Source organism: Macaca thibetana, chromosome 7, assembly GCF_024542745.1.
Source record: "Macaca thibetana thibetana isolate TM-01 chromosome 7, ASM2454274v1, whole genome shotgun sequence".
In the NCBI taxonomy this organism is placed as follows: Eukaryota; Metazoa; Chordata; class Mammalia; order Primates; family Cercopithecidae; genus Macaca; species Macaca thibetana.
This window is the reverse complement of record NC_065584.1, coordinates 126049720-126071944: the sequence shown is the minus strand read 5'-3', so window position 1 is coordinate 126071944 and position 22225 is coordinate 126049720. Positions and strand designations below refer to the sequence as shown.

General features: G+C 44.5%; 1 protein-coding gene across 3 annotated transcripts in view; it reads right to left on the bottom strand.

Moving 5' to 3' along the window:
- MGA (MAX dimerization protein MGA) overlaps positions 1 to 11439 on the bottom strand; it is a 173524-nt gene extending 162085 nt beyond the window's left edge. Inside the window, exon 1 of one of the 3 annotated variants that reach the window (XM_050799316.1) lies at positions 11354 to 11439. The gene's annotated coding sequence lies outside the window, so the exon portion shown is untranslated. Of the gene's footprint in view, positions 1 to 11062; positions 11151 to 11353 lie in introns of those variants that run through there. The other 2 variants (XM_050799326.1, XM_050799313.1) reach the window with 2 other exon arrangements.
- Positions 11440 to 22225: the final 10786 nt, after the last annotated feature.

Here is a 22225-nt window from a genome sequence, read left to right as displayed (position 1 = left end):
CCTCCCGAGTAGCTGGGACTACAGGCGCCCGCCACCGTGCCCGGCTAGTTTTTTGTATTTTTTAGTAGAGACGGGGTTTCACCATGTTAGCCAGGATGGTCTCGCTCTCCTGACCTCGTGATCCGCCCGTCTCGGCCTCCCAAAGTGCTGGGATTACAGGCTTGAGCCACCGCGCCCGGCCCTATTTTTCATTTTTATATTTTCATAGAGACAGGGTCTCGCTACGTTGCCCAGGTTGGTCTCGAACTCCTGGACTCAAGCAATCCTCCTTCCTTGGCCTCCCAAAGTGCTGGGATTACAGGTGTGGGCCTATGTACTTTCTTTACAGACATGAAAGAATAAAATGCTTGGATGCAACATTGTGGCAGAGAAGTCTTCTTATATATGGCTTTTATCGTATCAAACAAAGAGCTAAATCAGTATATTATTGAAACCAGAAATGTTAAAGGATAAGAGAAAATGCAGAACTTCAAGTCAAATTAAAATGTTAAAAATTGATATAAGACTGTATATAGGCCGGGCGCGGTGGCTCAAGCCTGTAATCCCAGCAGTTTGGGAGGCCGAGACGGGCGGATCACGAGGTCAGGAGATCGAGACCATCCTGGCTAACACAGTGAAACCCCGTCTCTACTAAAAAATACAAAAAACTAGCCGGGCGAGATGGCGGGCGCCTGTAGTCCCAGCTACTCGGGAGGCTGAGGCAGGAGAATGGCGTGAACCCGGGAGGCGGAGCTTGCAGTGAGCCGAGATCGCGCCACTGCACTCCAGCCTGGGCGACAGAGCGAGACTCCGCCTCAAAAAAAAAAAAAAAAAAAAAAAAAAAAAAGACTGTATATAACCCGGAGAATATAATTATGGGCCTAAGAAATGCAGTCCCTGGCCGGGCGCGGTGGCTCAAGCCTGTAATCCCAGCACTTTGGGAGGCCGAGACGGGTGGATCACGAGGTCAGGAGATCGAGACCATCCTGGATAACACGGTGAAACCCCGTCTCTACTAAGAAATACAAAAAACTAGCCGGGCGAGGTGGCGGGCGCCTGTAGTCCCAGCTACTCGGGAGGCTGAGGCCGGAGAATGGCGTGAACCCGGGAGGCGGAGCTTGCAGTGAGCTGAGATCCGGCCACTGCACTCCAGCCTGGGCTACAGAGCGAGACTCCGTCTCAAAAAAAAAAAAAAAAAAAAAAAAAAAAAAAAGAAATGCAGTCCCTGATTTATACTACAGTACTTTGCAATTATTGATATATTGCTTGTTAAGATTAAATTCCTTCCTATGTTTCAGTTCCTCAACTAAATTGTCAGGGCTTCATGTGCAGAGAACCATGCCTTTTATTTTATTTCTTTTGTGTGTCCCCCACACTGCACCTCATACAATATCCATATATGGCAGGTACTCAATACATGCTTATGATCGAATGACAAAATAATCAACCCTACTTTGGACTCACAGGCTGAAAAATCTTCACACCTACAATTCACAACAGTAAGCCTCCTTCTGTCCAACAATTTAAAGGACATTCCTGGGGTGAGTACTGCTGATTCTACTGGATTTATTACATTAGGTTCCGTCTCCAGCAAAGAGCTCAAAGTACACGTGTACTGTTAAAATAGAATTCCCAACTACTGAGAAGGTGGGTGGAAAAGTGGGCAAGTGAAGGAAAAATCTATTATAATAGTCTGCCTCCAAAGAATAAGCATTATTCAGCCCTAGAGAATAAAACATTCCTAATATGTCTCTGAACTAAGATTCCTAACTGACATTTCACTAAACTTTGTACTGGCTAAATTATGCCACAATGAATATCATTAAAACCAACAACTTGACATAATAAAAAGATCCTAAAAATCTCAGCTAATGATCCATATGATCGTGTATTGTAAGATCTAGTTTTTAATTACTTACTCTTTGGCCAAAGTAAAACTTTTAAACTTTTTCGATGCATTATGATTAAGTATCTACCACATGCCAAGCACTGGGGAAACAAATGAATTTTTTTAAAACCCAAAATACCAACTGATTTTGTATTTTGCTATAAATTGAAGTATAAGCAACAGCACTGAGGATGTACCATTCAGTGAAGGGGTCAATTTTATCCACTGAAATTGGGGAAAATTACATAGCAAATTTAAGGTGGACATTGAAGACTGAGTTTGAGGCAGAGCAGTAGGAGGAGAAAGAGTATTCCAGGCCAACAAGGGGTTATAGAGGAGCCAAGCACATGGGGCACGGTAGGTGTGATAAAGAGGAGAAAAGATAAAAAGGAGCGAGATGATATAGAGTAGTCAGACAATGAAGGCTGGGGGGTTATGTCCTCAAACAATGGAGAAAAAGTAGAAATCTTCGGGCAGGAAAGTGACAAAAACATGAGGATTCAAGTAACAGGAAGAGCCTAGTAACATTATAATCATCTCAAAGGCATTATTCAGTGTTATATTATTTACGTGCTGCTCAATTTGGTCCCAATACCAACACAAAAGAAATTTAAGTATATATTACAATCTATTCCCCTCCATGATGTCAGTAGTCTCAGGGCTCAGGCATTGGACCTCTTCTTTACTCCCTAGCTGACCTAACCAGTTACATGTTTTTGTTTTCAGTTTTTGTTTTTGTTTTTTTTGAGACAGGATCTCCATCTGTCACCCAGGCTAGAGTGCAGTGGCATGATCATGGCTCACTGTAGCCTCAACCACCCAGGCCGAAGTAATCCTCCCACATCAGCTTCCCAAGTAGCTGGGGCCACAAGCACACCACACCACACCCAGCTAATTTTTGTTTTTCTTTCTAGAGACAAGGTCTCACTATGTTGCCGAGGTTGGCAGTTCTATGTGTTTAAACACCATCAACATATCGATGACATCCCAAAGGTATATTCACAACCCTGATCTTGACCCTAGGCTCTAGAATTTAATAGTCAACTGCCTACTCAATGGCTATTCCTGGATATCTAGCAGGCATCTCAAGCTCCAAACATCTTAACACTTCATTCAAACTAGCTCCTTCCTGTTTCCCATCTCTGTAAATGGCACCAGTCGCTCCAGCTAAAAGCCTTGTAATCATCTTTGATTACTCTCTTTCACTCACCTCCCACAGCTAATCTATCAGCAAATCCTGTCGGTTCTACCTTGAAAACAGGCCCTGAATTCAATCACTTCTCACTGCCTCTATCTCTATCTACCTCACTAGTCCAAGCTACTGTACCTCACACCACTCCAACGGTTTTTTTTTTTTTTTTTTTTTTTTTTTTTGAGATGGAGTCTTGCTCAGTCACCCAGGCTGGAGTGCAGTGGCACAATCTCAGCTCCCTGCAAGCTCAGCCTCCCGGGCTCACGTCACTCTCCTGCCTCAGCCTCCCAAGTAGCTGGGACTACAGGTGCCCACCACCATGCCCGGCTAATTTTTTTTTTTTTTTTTTTTTTTTGTATTTTTAGTAGAGACAGGGTTTCACCATGTTAGCCAGGATGGTCTCAATCTCCTGACCTCGAGATCCACACGCCTTGGCCTCCCAAAGTGCTGGGATTACAGGTGTGAGCCACCACACCTGGCCTCCAACGGCTTCTTAATTGCCTCTGCAGCAAAGCAATGTTTTCAAAACATAAATTAGGTATCATTTTTCTGCACAAAACTGTCCAATGAATACCATCAGTTAGAATAAAATCCAAAAACCTTATGGTCTACAAGGCTCCACACAATCTGAGCCCCGCCAATTCTCAATCTCGTTTCCTACCACCATGCACCACCACCACCACCACTTCATACCCCAGCACTCTCCCAACTCTGGCACACTAGCCTTCTTGCAATTCCTTGAAAATTCCCAAACTGATTTTTGACACAAAGTCTTTGCACTACTTCCAATTCTCCACGTTTTGGTGTGTCTTACTCTTTATCATTCAGGTTGTGTTATTTTCAAATGTTACTTCAGAGAAGCCTTGCCTGGCAACCCATCTAAAAGAACCACCAAACCCACCACCACCACTCTCTGTTTTCTTCATAGCACTTTTTTTTTTCTTGGATACAGAGTCTTGCTCTGTCACCCAGGCTGGTGTGCAGTGGCATGATCTCAGCTCACTGCAACTTCCGCCTCCTGGGTTCAAGTGATTCTCGTGCCTCAGCCTCCCAAATAGCTAGGACTACAGGCGCACACCACCACGCCCAGCTAATTTTTTGCATTTTTAGTAGAGATGGGGTTTCACCATGTTGGCCAAGCTGGTCTCAAACTCCTGACCTCAGGTGATCCAACTGCCTCGGTCTCCCAAAGTGCTGGGATTACAGGCATGAGCCACCATGCCTGGCCCTGAAATAATCTTTCTTTATTAGCTCATAGTCTACCAAAATATAACTTCCATGAGGGTATGGACTTTGTCCTGTTCACTGCTCAATCCTTAGCACCTGGCACGCAGTAGGGCTCATTAATTATTTGTTGTTGAATTGTAAGATTTTACCTAATTGATCTAAACTATCCTACTTGTATTTTCATCCTATTATGAATAATTGAATAATTCCTTTCCTACCTTTGAATTTAGATCCAATTCTTGATTACCAGAATGTTCTTCTTAGAACAGAGTCCTAAAACAGCTCAAAGACTGTTAAAATAAGCTATATGGTACTAATGCCCTTAATTCCTTTCTACAATTAGCCCTTCAGGCAACTTCATCATTATTTTTCCTTGATTATAACATCCATTATCATTTTTCTGTATTATTAGGCTTGTCAATGTATTACTTATTATAAATGCTACTGGTAGACATGTGCAGAATATCAACAAATATTTACTTTTATATTGCAAGTAACAAATTTTTTTAATATTAGGTATAGAAAAGCAAACATTTAACAACCAAACTGACAGCCAAGTGATCAAGGTCACATCAATAGTGACAATCATGTTGATACTAAGTACTCTAATCCCAGTCTAATGACGAAAAAAATATCAAATCCCAATTGAGTAACATGCTACAAAAAACCTAACTGGTATTCTTCACAAGTGTCAAGGTCATCAAAAACAAGGAAAGCATGAGAAACTATCATAACCAAGAGGATCCTAAGGAAATATGACTACAAAAAGTACTGCGTTATCTTGGATGGAATACTGGAACAGAAAAGGGACATTAGATAAAAAGGAAATCTGAACAAATTATGGACTTTCGTTAATAATAACGTATCATTATTGGTTCCTTAATTATAATAGGCTGGGTGTGGTGGTTCGCACCTGTAATCCCAGCAATTTGGGAGGCCAAGGAGAGTGGATTGCTTGAGCTCAGGAGACCAACCTGGGAAACATGATGAAACTCCATCTCTACCAAAATTACAAAAAAATTAGCTGGGCGTGGTGGCGCATGCCTGTAATCCCAGCTACTTGGGTGACTGGGACACGAGTATCACCTGTAATTCCAGCTACTGGGGAGGCTGAAGTGGGAGGATCACTTGAACCCAGGAGGCAGAGGCTGCAGAAAGCAGAGACAGTGCCACTGCACTCCAGCCTGGGTGACAGACTCCATCTCAAAAACTAAAATAAAATAATTTAATTAAGTAAATATACCATACTAACGTAAGATTTTAATAATGGGAAAAGCTGGAAGGGAAGCTAGGTGTATGAAAATTCTCTCTGTAGTCTGTAATTTTTCTATAAATCTAAAACTTTTAAAAAATAGTTTTTTTAGGCTGGGCACAGCGGCTCACGCCTGTAATCCCAGCACTTTAGGAAGCCGAGGCAGGTGGATCACCTGAGGTCAGGAGTTCGAGACCAGCCTGACCAACATGGAGAAACCCTGTCTCTACTAAAAATACAAAAATTAGCCGGGCATGGTGGCGCATGCCTGTAATTCTAGCTACTCGGGAGGCTGAGGCAGGAGAATCACTTGAACCTGGGAGGTGGAGGTTGCAGTGAGCTGAGATAGCGCCATTGCACTCCAGCCTGGGCAACAAGAGTGAAACTCCGTCTCAAAAAAAAAGTTTTTTTAGAGTCAAGTGTGCAGGTGCAGTCGCAGCTACTTGGGAGGCTAAGGCAAGAAGATCCCTTGTGTCCAGTAGTCTGAGACCTGCCTGTGCAACGTGGAAAGACCACTTGTCAAAAAAAAAAAAAAAAAAAAAGAGGAAAATAGTTTTTTCTAATCTAATTCATCCAAAATCCTACTGCTCAAAAAAAGTCACCATTAGCTTACGCTTGATATTCAACTTTTTAGACTTCCAGGTACAGTAATTCTCCTCTTATCCCCACAGGATACATTCCAAGACCCCCCACTTTATGTCTAAAGCCTAGGAAAGTATTGAACCCTATACAGTGTTTTTTCCTATACTAACATACTTACCTATAATAGAGTTTAATTTATAAATTAGGTACAGTGAGAGATTAATAACTAATAAAATATAACAATATACTGTAATATAAGTTATATAAATGTGGTCTCTCAAAACATTTTCAGACCACGGTTGACAGCAGATAACTGAAACTGAAACCATGGATAAGGAAGAAGTACTATAAAGGGATATATACAGGTATATTTCTACAAAATGTGATCACATAATTTTGTAACCTGCTTTGTTCACTTATTACAGGCTTTCCAAGTCATTAATAGAGATCTATATCATGTTTACCAGGTACAAAGTACTCCCCTCTATAAAGGTACCATATTTATTTATTTTTATTTTTATTTATTTATTTTTTGGGACAGACACTCTGTTGCCCAGGCTGGAGTGTAGTGGCACAATCATGGCTCACTGTAGCGTTGACCTTCTGGGTTCAAGTGATTCTCCTGCCTCAGCCTCCTGAGTAGCTAGGACTACAGCATGTGCCACCACACCAAGCTAATTTTTGTATTTTTGGTAGGGGTTCTGCCGTGTTGGCCAGGATGGTCTCAAACTCCTGGTCTCAAGTGATCTGCCCACCTTGGCCTCCCAAAGTGCTGGGATTACAGGTGCATGCCACTGCATCAGGCCTAAAGGCACCATATTTATTTAACCAATCCCATATTATTATGTTTTTTTTTTTTTAATTTTAGAAACAGGGTCACCTAAGCTGGAGTACAGTGGCACTATATCTCACCACAGCCTCAAATTCCTGGGCTCATGGGATCTTCCCTCCTCAGCCTCCTGAATAGCTGGGACTGAAAGCATAGATAGCACCACCACTCCCTGCTAACTTATTTTTATTTATTATTTTTAGAGATGGAGCCTCACTATGTTGCCTGGGCTGTTCTCAAACTCTTGGCTTCAAGGAATCCTCCTGCATTAGTCTTGTTCAATTTTTTTTTTTTTTTCCCACAATTTGCCAGGCTTTGCTGATTACTGGATCTCCTAAACCTAAAAACATTGGCTGGCACATAGTAAACACTCAGTAAATATAAATGAATACTAAATAAATAAATTTGTCTTTTAACTTTACCGTGTTTCTGCCAACTAGACAGATGTTTTTTGTAATAACTGCATCAATCTTTGTTTTTATGGATTCGCCTTGGCAGTCATGCTTAGTAGAACAGCTCTTTTCTCTTTTGTTGAGCCTGGGTCTCACTCTGTTGCCCAGTGTGGAGTGCAGTGACACGTCACATCTCACTGCAGCCTCGACCTCCTGAGGTCAAGTGATCCTCCCAATTCAGCCTCCTGAGTAGCTGTGACAACAGGGACGTGCCACCACACCAAGCTAATTTTGCAATTTTTTTGTAGAGATGGGGTCTCACTACGTTACCCAGGCTGGTCTTGAATTCCTGGGTTTGAGCAATCCTCTCACCTGGGCCTCCCATAGTGCTGGGATTATAGACATGAGCCACGTGCCTGGCCTCATCCTATTTCAAGATTGGAAAACTGTTTTCCCAGTTTTTTAAAGCAGTAATTTTCTGATTTTACATTTTATATTTTAATATTTAATTTGGGCCAGGAGCAATGGCTCACTTCTGTAATCCCAGCACTTTAGGAGGCCAAGATGGGAGGAAAACCTGAGGTGAGGAGTTCGAGACCAGCGGGCCAACATGGTGAAACCCCGTCTCTACTAAAAATACAAAAATTATTGGGCGGGTGTGGTGGCTCACGCCTGTAATCCCAGCACTTTGGGAGGCCGAGGCAGGCGGATCATGAGGTCAGGTGTTTGAGACCAGCCTGGCCAATATAGTGAAACCCCGTCTCTACTAAAAATACAAAAATTAACTAGGTGTGGTGGCAGGCATAGTCTGCCGGTAGTCCCAGCTACTTGGGAGGCTGAGGCAGAAGAATCACTTGAACCTGGGAGGCGTAGGTTGCAGTGAGCCGAGATCGCGCCACTGTACTCCAGCCTGAGCAACACAGCGAGACTCCGTCTCAAAAAATAAAATTTTTAAAAAAATACAAAAATTAGCTGGGTGTTGTGGCCTACACCTATAATCCCAGCTACTTGGGAGGTTGAGGCAGGAGAACTGCTTGAACCCAGGAAGCGGAGGTTGCAGTGAGCCGAGACCATGCCATTGCACTCCAGCCTGGGCCCACAGAGTGAGACTCTCAAAAAAAAAAAAAAAATTTTTAATTTGGCTAGGCTCGGTGGCTCATGTCTATAATCTTAGCACTTTGGGAGGCCCAGGTGGGAGGATTGCTCAAACCCAGGAATTCAAGACCAGCCTGGATAACATAGTGAGACCCCATCTCTATGGGGCTGGAGGATCACTTGACGTCAGGAATTCCAGACCAGCATGGCCAACATGGCGAAATCCCATCTCAACTAAAATTACAAAAATTAGCCAGGTGTAGCGGCGGACACCTGTAATCCCAGCTACTCAGAAGTCTGAGGCAGAATTGCTTGAACCCAGGAGGCAGAGGTTGCAGTGAGCATCACTGCACTCCAGCCTGGGGACAAGCCCAAAACTCCCTCTCAAAAAAAAAATATATATATATATATACACACACACACACATGCACACACACACACACATACATATATATAAAATTCACCTAGTTTTTTTTTTTTTTTTGGAGACAGAGTTTCACTCTTGTTGCCCAGGCTGGAGTGCAATGGCGCAATCTCTGGTCACTGCAACCTCCACCTCCCGGGTTCAAGCATCCCAAGTAGCTATGATTACAGGCATGCGCCACCATGCCTGGCTAATTTTGTATTTTTAGTCGAGACGGGGTTTCTCCATGTTGGTCAGGCTGGTCTGGAACTCCCGACCTCAGGTGATCCGCCCGCCTCAGCCTTCCAAAGTGCTGGGATTACAAGCGTGAACCACCACGCCCGGCAATTTTATTTAAATTTTAAGGTAAAAATCCCATTCTTTCTCCAAACAGTTGATTGTTCCAACATAAATTTTGGAACCCCTTCCCTACTGATATGAAATACCACCTTTGTAACACTAAATAATCTTATATATTTCTAGATTATTCTGTTTCACCACTCTTGTGTTCCAGGGTTGCTACTTACATTTTGATTATCAAAGCTTTATTTGTATATTCTCTAGTACAAGTCCTTTTCCCATTCTTCTCTTCCAAAAAGTTTCTTACTTTCTAGGTTTACTTTTTCAAATGAATTTTAAAACCATTTTGTCAAGTTTTCAAAAGGAAATCTGGTTGGAATCATGTAAAACTGCCAGCCATATCTCTCTGTTGCTATTTTCCTCAGTGGTAAAATGGAAATAACAGTACTTACCTCGCAGGTTTGTTATGAGAACTAAATAAATTAAATACAGTACAAAGTATTTAAAACACCAAGCCAGAAAGATGTTAACTATTATAATTACTCAAAAGTGACAGCTATTATGATTGCTCAATAAATGTTTTCCAGATGTGTTCGCACAATTTTCAAAGGCTCTTTTTAAGATAAATCAAAAGGTATCATAAAACATAAGCAGTGGTGTGGAAAACAATTTATACTTTTCTTCACCAACGCCTTGACCCTTCTTTGGTGAAATAAAGAGCTGGAACTGGCAGCAGAGACCAAGAAAAATGCCACAGGCTACCAGGTCTCTAAAATTTTACAAAGATAGCCCATCAAGTGGAAACGAAGACTTCTAGGCCCTTCTAGTCAGCGTTATGGGTGATCAGCATTTCCCTTTAAATACTACTATTTCCCCATCTCCACAGTTATGACAATAGTAGTTACCTTTTGATTTCCTCCCAGAAAATACATAGGGATTAGATGTCTAAAAGACAGTATTTTTCAAATGAGGTCGTGGGCCCCTATAAAGTATAAATGGGAATGATAAAGATGGAGAGACATGCCCAGAATATAATAACAAATTACCTCTACCAGGTTTCCCACATCACTGTAAAGATTGAGAGGGGAGAGGCTGTGGGTTTTTTTTGGGGGGGAGGGGGGGCGGTTGTCTCATTATAATTGTTAAGAATTTGTTAAATTTTTTTTTTTCTGCATTGAAATTGAAGTGAGGAAGTCAGAGGCCGTATGAGGGGCCTTAAGAGGTGATCTCCTCTACCGAGCTGAATGAGAAATGGAAGCCGAGAGTGGCAAGATGAAACCAGCCAAAGGCCTGGACCCCAGGCCTCCGAATTCCCAGATCTCGGCTCATCCCAGTACACCACACAGCTTCTCACCGACGCTTGCCACGCTTCGAGGTGGGAGGAGTAAAAACAGGCAATCCGACCGCAGCAAAGACGCTGGAAAACCACAGGCCGGCGCAGTCGAAGGCACGTGACCCGCCACGCCCCCCCACCCTCCCCCTGCCCCGCGCCAGCAGCACGCGCTGCCAACCTCGTCATGTGACCTTCACGCGGCCCCAGCGCTCCCCCTGCTTGGCGACTCTTTCCAGCAGCCATTTTGCTGAGAACTTGTCGTCTGTGCTCGCCGCGGAGCAGGACGCCGCGAAAAGCCGCGGCCAGAATTTACGGGCCGCACACGCGCTTCGAAAGAGCGCTCAGGCCGTCAGGGCCCGGTCGAACCTCACTGAACACGTCGCACCCCGGGGCGCCGGGGAAAGCTGTGGGTGCGCCTCGGCCTGAGATTGGCTGTGGCGTCCACGTGACGCCTCAGCCCCCTCCCCGCCACCTTCTCCTTCCCCCCAACTCACAAAAACACCCAGACTGTTAACACCTCGCGCCAAGAACACGCCACCAGGCGCGTGGGGACGGGCGTAGCGCGTGGCAAGCAAAGCGCCTGCGCGTACCTGCCAGGGCCGACAGCAACCGACCCACGCGCCGTTCCGCTCGCGGGTCCCGGAATCCTCGCGCTGCTGGACCACCCGGCTAGTCATTGGCTGCCAGCTCGGGTCACGTGCTGGTCGCCGGCCCGCCCCTACCCGCTAATCACCTGGCACCGAGCTCGAAGCGGCGCCGAGTCGTTCGCACGCGGAGAGGGAGGGTAGTTAGAGGGCCATCCTTTTCTGCCGTTATGGAATTAAACTCATAAAGAGGAAACGAGAAACCAGAGGTTCAAAGCTAAGGAAGCTCGCACCTACCGGCTTAACTTCGCGCGCCTCTCCAGGAGCCGGGAACCATCGCCCTTGGGCGCTCCCCGATGCACGCCGGGATACGCCTGGCGCCCCTCGGTGTGCTGCAGAGCATGCCGGGAAAGGCACCTCTCCCGATCTCCTGGCGCTCACCTCTCGGGCGTTCCTTTCGTGTCCCCTTTGAAAGCCCGATCCTTGGGCTTGGAATGAGACGGTTTGGGTAATTATGGGAGTGTGGCGAGGTATACCAGGCACTTTGAGCCCCTCCTCCCCGACTTGTTTGATCTGTGTGGTCTTGGGGAAACCGTTTAACCTTTCTCCACGGAGCAAGCGTTAAGTGTGTGCCTGCTGAGTGACTTTGTAAAGATTCAAAAAAAAAAAAAAAAAAAACATCAAGGGTATTTGCCTACAAATGAACTGCCAGCCTTTCCTGGCCAATGAAAAAGAATGCTAATTTAAATGCAACTTACCAGGAGCCCCACATGAGAGTGGAAATGGCACTTGGAATTTCCCTTGGGATAGAAGATGAGCCCTTTCTTGCTAAACTCACTGCTACTGTTGGGGAAAGCAGGGTGATAAGAGCATGCGGCGTTTTAAAGGAGGCAGGGACATGCCTGTATCACAGTTACTGGTTCCACCTCATACGAGATACGGTATATTGGAAACGAGAAAAAAAAAAAACACCGTCTCCTACTCAGAAAAAGTGGTCATGCATCAGAACCAATTAACTTTATAACATATTCACAAACTGCCCTTCAGGCCAAAACCTAATATTTTACTCCCATGAAACCCCCACTTAAAACAATTCACACCTTTTCTGCTTTGAACTCCATTCTTCAGCTTTGCCGATTTCAAAACGATTTCATCAATTCTTAAAGAGATGATTAAGCTTGAAGAATTTGACTAGCGATGGTCAAGCTCAAGAGTTCTTATTTATAGATTAAAAATTAAATGTATCCATTTATAATGTGGTTATTAAGCCAAAATATAGTTTGTGGCACCCTTTTCTAATTTCAAGGTACTTCATAAGCCTAATTATCAGAAAATTATTCCCTGACTAGAAAATCAAAAGAAAGGGTATTAGATGATCATGTGTAATAAAGAGCATTAAATTGTAAGCATATGATGTTATACTTGAAGTTTATAAAACATTCTAATATTCATTATGTATAATCCTTATAACAACTCAGAGAAAAGTGCTATACTAGTATTACCATTTTCTGAGTCAGTCTTGAGTGGGAATCTGGAAAAACGTATTTTAACATGTTCTCCAGGCAATTGTTATGCACAACTGGGTTTGGGACATATTGGCTGTAGTGGAAAGAACCCAAGGTTTGAAGTCAGACAGATCCATGTCAACTTGCAGCTCTTATACTTCCTGCACTCTGATTGTGGTGACAGCTTTTTAAACTTTTTTTTTTTTTGAGACCGAGTCTCAGTCTGTTACCCAGGCTAGAATACAAAGGCATAATCTCAGCTCACTGCAACCTCTGCCTCCCAGGTTCAAGGAATTGTAGTGTCTCAGCCTCCTGAGTAGCTGGGATTATAGGCGCCTGCTACCATGCCTGGCAATTTTTGTATTTTCAGTGAGATGGGGTTTCACCATGTTGGCCAGGATGGTCTCGAACTCCTGACCTCAGGTGATCTGCCTGTCTAGGCTTCCCAAAATGCTGGGATTACTGGCGTGAGCCACATGCCCGCCCATTTTTGAACTTTTTGATTTTCAGTTCCTTTAACTGCAAATTGAGGCCACTTTTGGATTGTCTTTGTTTTTGTTTGTTTGTTTGTTTTTTAGACAGAGTCTCACTCTATTGCCCAGACTGGAGTGCAATGGTGTAATCTTGGCTAACTGCAACCTCCGCCTCCTGGGTTCAAACAATTCTCCTGCCCCAGCCTCCTGAGTAGCTGGGATTACAGGCGCACGCCACATCACCTGGCTAATTTTTGTATTTTTAGTAGAGACAGAGTTTCACCATGTTGGCCAGGCTGGTCTCGAACTCCTGACCTTGTGATCCGCCCACCTTAGCCTCCCAAAGTGCTGGGATTACAAACAGGAGCCACCGTGCCTGGCTTGTCTTTGTGTGCGTGTGCGTGTGTGTGTGTGTGTGTGTGTGTGTGTTTGTTTGTTTTGAGATGGAGTTTTGCTCTTGTTGGCCAGGCTGGAGTGCAGTGGTGCAGTCTTGGCTCACTGCAACCTCCGACTCCCAGGTTCAAGGGATTCTCCTGCGTCAGCTTCTCAAGTAGTTGAGATTACAGGCATGAGCTACCATGCCCTGCCTGGATTGTATTTGGGTTGTCATAATGATTCTCAGATCAAAATATTTAGAATACCTGTCATAATCCCTGATAAATAGGATGGACTCTATGAATGTGAGTACTAGTTAGTGGTAAGGTTGCATTCGAACTAGCACCCTGTACTCTGTGCAATACAGCACGTTGTTGAATCTTTTTTCCTCTGCTATTCTGTTTCTCCCCTAGACAGTGCTAGAGGAACACTAACAGATTCATATACCACAGATCTTTTTTGGACTGCTTAGTGACTACTCCCCATCTGTTGGTATATATATTTACATTGTCTCCCACCTTCATTTCAGTTTTTTTTTTTCTTAACATGTTAAAATGCTGAGCTGTAGACATTATTGCAGTAAAATAATGCTGATAGAGGATTAGAGAGGGCACTTGTGCATGAACTTCAAGGAGACTGAAAATTTTTATATAAATATCTCAAAGTAAAGACACCTCAAAACTCACTCTTCACTTACATAACAATATTTCAGATGCTGTCTTCCCGGCCTCCTTCCAGTGGTTCCATAGAACCTCTACTAGCTTCATCATTTACCCTTAAAAAAGGGAGAGATTCGCTTAGGCAGAACTTCCCATAGACATCCGAAACTCAGCATTTCCAAAGCCAAACTAATTATCCATCCCTTCACCACCACACACAAGTACTATAGCATTCCTCTAAATGGGCAATACCACCACCATTCCAGTAAGTTTGCCAGGCTACGAATCTTATCCTCAACTGACCCTTTTCATCTATTTTCCACAATCACTTGATCCCAGAGTTCTATTGCTTCCAACATTTGAATGTCTTTTTTTTCTTTTTTTTTTTTTTCTTTTTTGAGACGGAGTCTCACTCTGTTGCCCAGGCTGAAGTGCAGTAGCACAGTCTCAGCTCACTGCAACTGCAATCTCTGCCTCCCAGGTTCAAGTAATTCTCCTGCCTTAGCCTCCCAAGTAGCTGGGATTACAGGCATGCCCCACAACACCGGGCCAATTTTTTTATATTTTTGGTAGAGATGGGGTTTCACCATGTTGGCCAGGCTGGTCTCAAACTCCTGACCTCAAGTAATCCACCCGCCTCAGCCTCCCAAAGTGCTGGGATTACAGGCATGAGCCACCGCACTCAGCCAAAATGTCCTTTTTTTTTTTAAGACGGAGTCTCACTCTATCACCCAGGCTGGAGTGCAGTGGTGTGATCTCAGCTCACTGCAACCTCTGCCTCTTGGGTTCAAGCAATTCTCTGCCTCAGCCTCCTGAATATCTGGGATTGCAGGCGCCCACCACCGTGCCCGGCTAATTTTTTTGTATTTTTAGTAGAGACGGGAGTTTCACCATCCTGGCCAGGTTAGGATTAAACTGCTGACCTCGTGATCCACCCACCTTGGCCCCCCAAAGTGCTGGGATTACAGGCATGAGCCACTGCACCCGGCAGTCTAAATGTCTTGTAAATTTAATACCTACTTTCCATTTCCTCCACCATTACACTAGTTAAACATTTTTCTCTGTGAGACCCTACAAATATAGAAGTATTCCACTATAATGACAATGAAAATGTTCAAGTTTATTTGAGAATATCAAATTGTATATGCAATGAGATATTATTCAGCCATAAAAAAGAAACCACTGCTATTTGCGACAATATAGATAAACCTGGGAGACATTAAGCTATGTGAAATAAGTCAAACACCATTAGGCCGGGCACGGTGGCTCATACCTGTAATCCCAGCACTTTGGGAGGCCAAGGCAGGTGGATCACCATAAGTCAGGAATTCGAGACCAGCCTGGCCAATGTGGCTAAATCCTGTCTCTACTAAAAATACAAAAATTAGCCAGGCATGGTGGCTTGTAATCCCAGCTACTCAGGAGACTGAGGCACAAGAATCACTTGAACCTGGGAGAGACGGAGGTTGCAGTGAACCAGGATCAAGCCACTGTACTCCAACCTGGGTAAGAGTGAGACTCTGTCTTAAAAAAAAAAAAAAAAAAAAAAAAAAAAGCCAGGCACAGTGGCTCACGCCTGTAATCCCAGCACTTTGGGAGGCCGAGGCCGGCTGATCACCTGAGGTCAGGAGTTGGAGACCAGCCTGACCAACATGGAGAAACCCCATCTCTGCTCAAAATACAAAATTAGCCAGACATGGTGGTTCATGCCTGCAATCCCAGCTACTTGGGAGGCTGAGGCAGGAGAATTGCTTGAACCCGGGAGGTAGAGGTTACGGTGAGCCAAGGTCATGCCATTGCACTCCAGCCTGGGCAACAGAGTGAAATTCCATCTCAAAAAAAAAGTAAGTTTTATGTATGTATATTTTACCACAGCTTTCAAATTAGAAAATAATCAATGAGATACCACTGCACTCCTGTTAGAATGACTAAAATCCAAAACACTGCCAACACCAAATGCTGATGAGGATGTAGAGGAACAGGAACACTCAGTCATTACTAGTACACAATCATACAGTCACTATGGAAGACAGTTTGGTAGTTTCTTATACAGCTAAATGAAGTATAGTCCTACTATACTACCCAGCAATAACGTTCCTAGGTATTAGACCAGATGTGGTAGCTCATGCCTGTAAGCCCAATGCTTTGGAAGGCCAAGACAGGAGCCCACATGTTGGAGGTTAACAGTGAGCTATGATGACAACACTGTACTCCCACCTAGGCAACAAAGAGAGACTCTGTATCTAAAAACAAAGAAAAAACACACAAAAACAAAAACATTCCTAGGTATTTACCCAAATGAGCTGAAAATATGTCTGCACAAAAACCTACACACAAATGTTTATAAAAGTTTTATTCATGGCCGGGCGCGGTGGCTCAAGCCTGTAATCCCAGCACTTTGGGAGGCCGAGGCGGGCGGATCACAAAGTCAGGAGATCGAGACCACAGTGAAACCCCGTCTCTACTAAAAATACAAAAAATTAGCCGGGCGCGGTGGCGGGCGCCTGTAGTCCCAGCTACTCAGGAGGCTGAGGCTGAAGAATGGCGGGAACCCGGGAGGCGGAGCTTGCAGTGAGCCGAGACCGCGCCACTGCACTCCAGCCTGGGCAACAGCGTGAGACTCCGTCTCGGAAAAAAAAAAAAAAAAAAAAAAAAAAAAAGTTTTATTCATAATCAGCTGGGTGGGGTGGCTCACACCTGTAATCCTAGCACTTTAGGAGGCCAAGGTGGGTGGATGGTTTGAGGCCAGGAGGTCAAGCCCAACCTGGGCAAAATTTCAAGACCTCATCTCTGAAAAAAGAAATGAACAAAAAAATTAGCCAAGTGTGGTGGTGCATGCCTGCAGTCCCAGCTACTTGGGATGCTGAGGCGGGAGGATCGCTTGAGCCCGGGAAGTTGAAGCTACAGTTGGCCATCAGTACACCACTGTACTCCAACTTGGGTGACAGGTGAGACCCTGCTTCAAAAAAATAATAAAAATAATTGTTACTTTTAAAAATAAAAATAAACTTTATAAAACACTGATAATTTCCAATGTATTAACTTTTTATTTTGTGGTGAGTACTTATTGTGCCTTACCTAATAAACCTTTGCTCATCCCAAAGTTGTACACATTTTCTTCTATGTTTTTTGCATAATTTTTATTGTTTTCCTTTTTGCATTTAGGTCTAATATCCACCTCAAATTAATATCCGTAAAAGCTGGCCACGGGGGCTCATGCCTGTAATCCTAGCACTTTGGGAGGCCAAGGCAGGCCGATCACGAGGTCAGGAGACCGAGACCATCCTGGCTAACACCGTGAAATCTCTACTAAAAATACAAAAAATTAGCCGGGCGTGATGGTGGATGCCTGTAGTCCCAGCTTCCCAGATACTTGGGAGGCTGAGGCAGGAGAATGGTGTCAACCCAGGAGGCGGAGATTGCAGTGAGCTGAGATGGCACCACTGCACTCCATCCTGGGTAACAGAGTGAGACTCTGTCTCAAAAAAAAATGATAATAATAATAATAATCTGTGTATGGTGTGAGGTAGGGGTTGAGATTCATTTATTTCATAAGGATGTCAAGTTGATCCAACACTATTTGTTTAACATTATTTTCCCTCTTTGAAGTACCTTGACATCTGTATTAGTTATCTATTACTGTATAACAAATTACCTCTAAAACTTAGCAGTTTAAAACAACAAATACTTATTACCTCATTTTTTTGTGTGTGGTTAAGGAATCTGGGCACAGCATACCTGGGTGCCAGTGGCTCACTGTGTCTCATGAGGTTCCAGTCAAGCTGTTGGCCAGGGTTGTAGTCTCAACTGAACGCTTGACTCAATGTGAGGGGAGTCTGCTTCCAAGCTCCTTTGTGCTTCTTGGCAAGCCTTGGTCCCCTGCCCCATAGGCCTCTGCACAGGCCTGCCTCACAACATGGCAGTTAGCATTACTGATAGTAAACAATCCAAGAGAGAAACAATGACCCCAAAATGTAAGCCATAGTCTCTCTCTTTTTTTTTTTTTTTTTTTTTTTTTGAGACGGAGTCTCGCTCTGCCACCCAGGCTGGAGTGCAGTGGCCGGATCTCAGCTCACTGCAAGCTCCACCTCCCGGGTTCACGCCATTCTCCTGCCTCAGCCTCCCCAGTAGTTGGGACTACAGGCGCCCGCCACCGCGCCCGGCTAGTTTTTTGTATTTTTTAGTAGAGACGGGGTTTCACCGTGTTAGCCAGGATGGTCTCGATCTCCTGACCTCGTGATCCGCCCGTCTCGGCCTCCCAAAGTGCTGGGATTACAGGCTTGAGCCACCGCGCCCGGCCGCCATAGTCTCTTTTAAACCTAACTCTAGGCTGGGCGCGGTGGCTCAAGCCTGTAATCCCAGCACTTTGGGAGGCCGAGACGGGCGGATCACGAGGTCAGGAGATCGAGACCATCCTGGCTAACACGATGAAACCCCGTCTCTACTAAAAAATACAAAAAACTAGCCGGGCGAAGTGGCGGGTGCCTGTAGTCCCAGCTACTCGGGAGGCTGAGGCAGGAGAATGGCGTGAACCTGAGAGGAGGAGCTTGCAGTGAGCTGAGATCCGGCCACTGCACTCCAGCGTGGGTGACAGAGCAAGACTCCGTCTGAAAAAAAAAAAAACCTAACTCTAGTAGTGACATCCTCTGACACCTATCAGCCCACACCCAAGAGAGATTGCATATGGGTGTGAACACCTGGAGGTAGGAATCATGATATTCAATGACATGCAATTTCTATTGAGTGTGACCTGATAGATAAGGGTCCATTATTAGAGGCTGGTCCATCATAACATAACACCTTTGTCAAAAATCAGTTGTCTGTATATATTTGGGTCTATTTCTAGGTTGTATTCTGTTCAACTGATCTAATTATTTGTCCATTGACTGCAGCTATGCTGCCTTGATTTCTGTAACTATAATATGTCTTGAGGTCAGTAGTTAGGTCCTTCAACTTATCTTTTTCAAAACTGTTTTGGCTATTCCAGGTTGCAGTGCAGTGGCATGAACACAGCTCACTGCAGCCTGGACCTTGCAGGCTGAAGCAATCCTTCCACCTCAGCCTCCCAAGTAGCTATGGTTATACACCACTACACTTGGCTAATTTTTAAAATTTTTTTATAGAGACAGGAGTCTCACCATGTTGCCCAGGTTAGTCTCAAACTTCTAGGCTCAAGCAATCCTCCTGCCTTGACCTCCCAAATTGCTGGGATTACAGGCGTGAGCCACCGTGCCTGGCCCTTGCATTTTCATATAAATTTTAGAATTGGCTCATCAACTTCTATGAAAATCCTGCTAGGATTTTTAGTGGAATGGCATTGGATCTACAGATCAATTCTTGAATAATTAATATTTTAATATTGAGACTTCTGATTCATTAACATGTAGTCACAATACATATATCTAACAAAGGACAAAAATCCACAATATATTAAGAACCCTGTAATAGGTTGGGTGTGGTGGCTCATGCATGTAATCCCAGCAATTTGGGAGGCTGAGGCGGGAGATCGCTTGAGGTCAGGAGTTCGAGACCAGCCTGGCCAACATGGTGAAATCACGTCTCTACTAAAAATACAGGAAAATGGCCAGGCGCAGTGGCTCATGCCTGTAATCCCAGCACTTTGGGAGGCTGAGACAGGTGGATCACTTGAGGTCAGGAGTTCAAGACCAGTCTGGCCAAACTGGTGAAACCCTGTCTCTACTAAAAATACAAAAATTGGCCGGACGTGGTGGCAGGCATCTGTAATCCCAGCTACTCTGGAGGCTGAGGCAGGAGAATCACTTGAACCTGGGAGGCAGAGACTGCAGTGTGCCAAGATCAAGCCATTGCACTCCAGCCTGGGGGACAAGAGCGAGACTTCCTCTCAAAAAAAAAAAAAAAAAAAAAAAAAAAAACAAGAAAAAACTAGCCAGGTGTGGTGGCAGGAGCCTGTAATCCCAGTTACAAGGGAGGTTGAGGCAGGAGAATCACTCAAACCCAGGAGGCAGAGGTTGCAATGATCTGAGATGGTGCCACCACTGCACTCCAGCCTGGGCAACAATGAGACTCTGTCTCAAAAAAAAAAAAAAAAAAAAAAAAAAAAAAGAACCCTGTAATAATAATAATAAAGCAGAAATCCAATTTTTTTTTTTTTTTTTTGGAGACAGGGTCTCACTCTGTCACCCAGGCTGGAGGGCAGTTGCAAGATCACAGCTCCTTAGTTCACTGCGGCCTCAACCTCCTGGGATCAAGTAATCCTCCCACCTCAGCCTCCCTAGTAAGTGAGACTGCAGGCATGCAGCACCACCCCTGGCTAATTTTTTGTATTTTTTGCAGAGATGGGGTTTGGCCATGTTGCCCAGGCTGGCCAATATGTTTTTTTCTTTTTCTTTTTTTTTCCTTTATTTGAGATGGATTCTTGCTCTGTCACCCAGGCTGGAGTGCAGTGGCGCAATCTCAGCTCACTGCAGCCTCTGCTTCCCAGGCTCAAGCGATTCTCCTGCCTCAGCCTCCTGAGTAGCTGGGATTACAGGTTCCTGCCACCATGCCCCGGCTAATTTTTGTATTTTTAGTAGAGACAAGGTTTCACCTTGTTGGTCACGCTGGTCTCAAACTCCTGAACTCACTGTGATCCACCTGCCTCGGCCTCCCAAAGTTCTGGGATTATAGGCATGAGCCACCACACCCAGCCTATAGGCCTTTGTTTTCTTTTTCTTTTTCTTTTTTTTTCCAGATGGAGTCTCACTCTGTCACCCAGGCTGGAGTGCAGTGGTGCAATCTCAGTTCACTGCAACCTCCACCTCCTGTGTTCAAGAGATTCTCCGCCTCAGCCTCCCAGTAGCTGGGACTACAGGCGCCCGCCACCACACCTGGCTAATTTTTTGTATTTTTAGTAGAGATGGGGTTTCACCATGTTAGCCAGGATGGTTTCAATCTCCTGACCTCATGATCTGCCTGCCTCGGCCTCCCAAACTTCTGGGATTACAGGCATGAGCCACCATGCCCGGCCCCCTTTTTTTCTTATTACATATTTTGCTGTATGCATTCAGAGAAACTTCTCTAGTAACAAACTAAAAAAATTATTCCTGAAAGTATAGTCTTGGCCAATATATTTTTTTAAAGAATTCAATTGACTTTATTGCAGTTTTAAAATCAGGTAATAATTCATTCCATAAAACAGAAAGTGTTCAATGGCCAATATTTTTTAAATGAGTAAACGAACTGACATTTTACCAAAGAAAATCTACAAATGGCCAATGAACATATGAAACATGCTTAACACCACCAGTTAATAGGGAAATACAAATTAAAACCACAAAGAGATACCAGTTCACACCGTCTACAATGTCTAAAATTAAAAAGACTGACAAGGTTGGATATGGTGGCTCATGCCTGTAATTCCAGCACTTTGGGAGGCTGAGGTGGACAAATCACCTGAGGTCAGGAAGTCGAGACCAACCTGGCCAACATGGTAAAACCCCGTCTCTACTAAAAATACAAAAGTTAGCCAGTTGTGGTGGTGGGCGCCTATAATCCCAGCTACAGAGGTTGAGGCAGGAGAATCACTTGAACCCGGGAAGGGGAGGTTGCAGTGAGCCAAGGCTGTGCCGTTGCACTCCAGCCTGGGCAACAAGAGCAAGACTCCATCTCAAAAATAAATAAATGAATAATAAAAAGACTGACAATAACAAGTGTTGGCTAGGATTTGTAGCAACTAAAACTCTCACACATTCCTGCTGGGAGTATAAACTGCTACAATTCAGCCTAGGCAATTGTGAGACCCCGTCTCTACAAAAAAATTTAAAAATTAGCCAGGAGTGGTGGTGTGCACCTGTGGTCTCAGCTACTTAGGAGGCTGAAGTTGAAGGATCTCCTGAGCCTAGGAGATTCAGGCTGCAGTGAGGTAGGATTGCACTGCTTTACTTCATCCTGGACAACAGAGTGAAACCCCATCTCTATTAAAAAATAGTATAATCGGTCGGGCGCAGTGGCTCACACCTGTAATCCTAGCACTTTGGGAGCCCAAGGCAGGTGGATCACCTGAGGCCAGGAGTTCGAGACCAGGCCGGCCAACATGGCGAAACCCCATCTCTACTAAAAAATACAAACATTAGCCGGGCGTGGTGGCAGGCGCCTATAATCCTAGCTACTCGGGAGGCTGAGGCAGGGGAATCACTT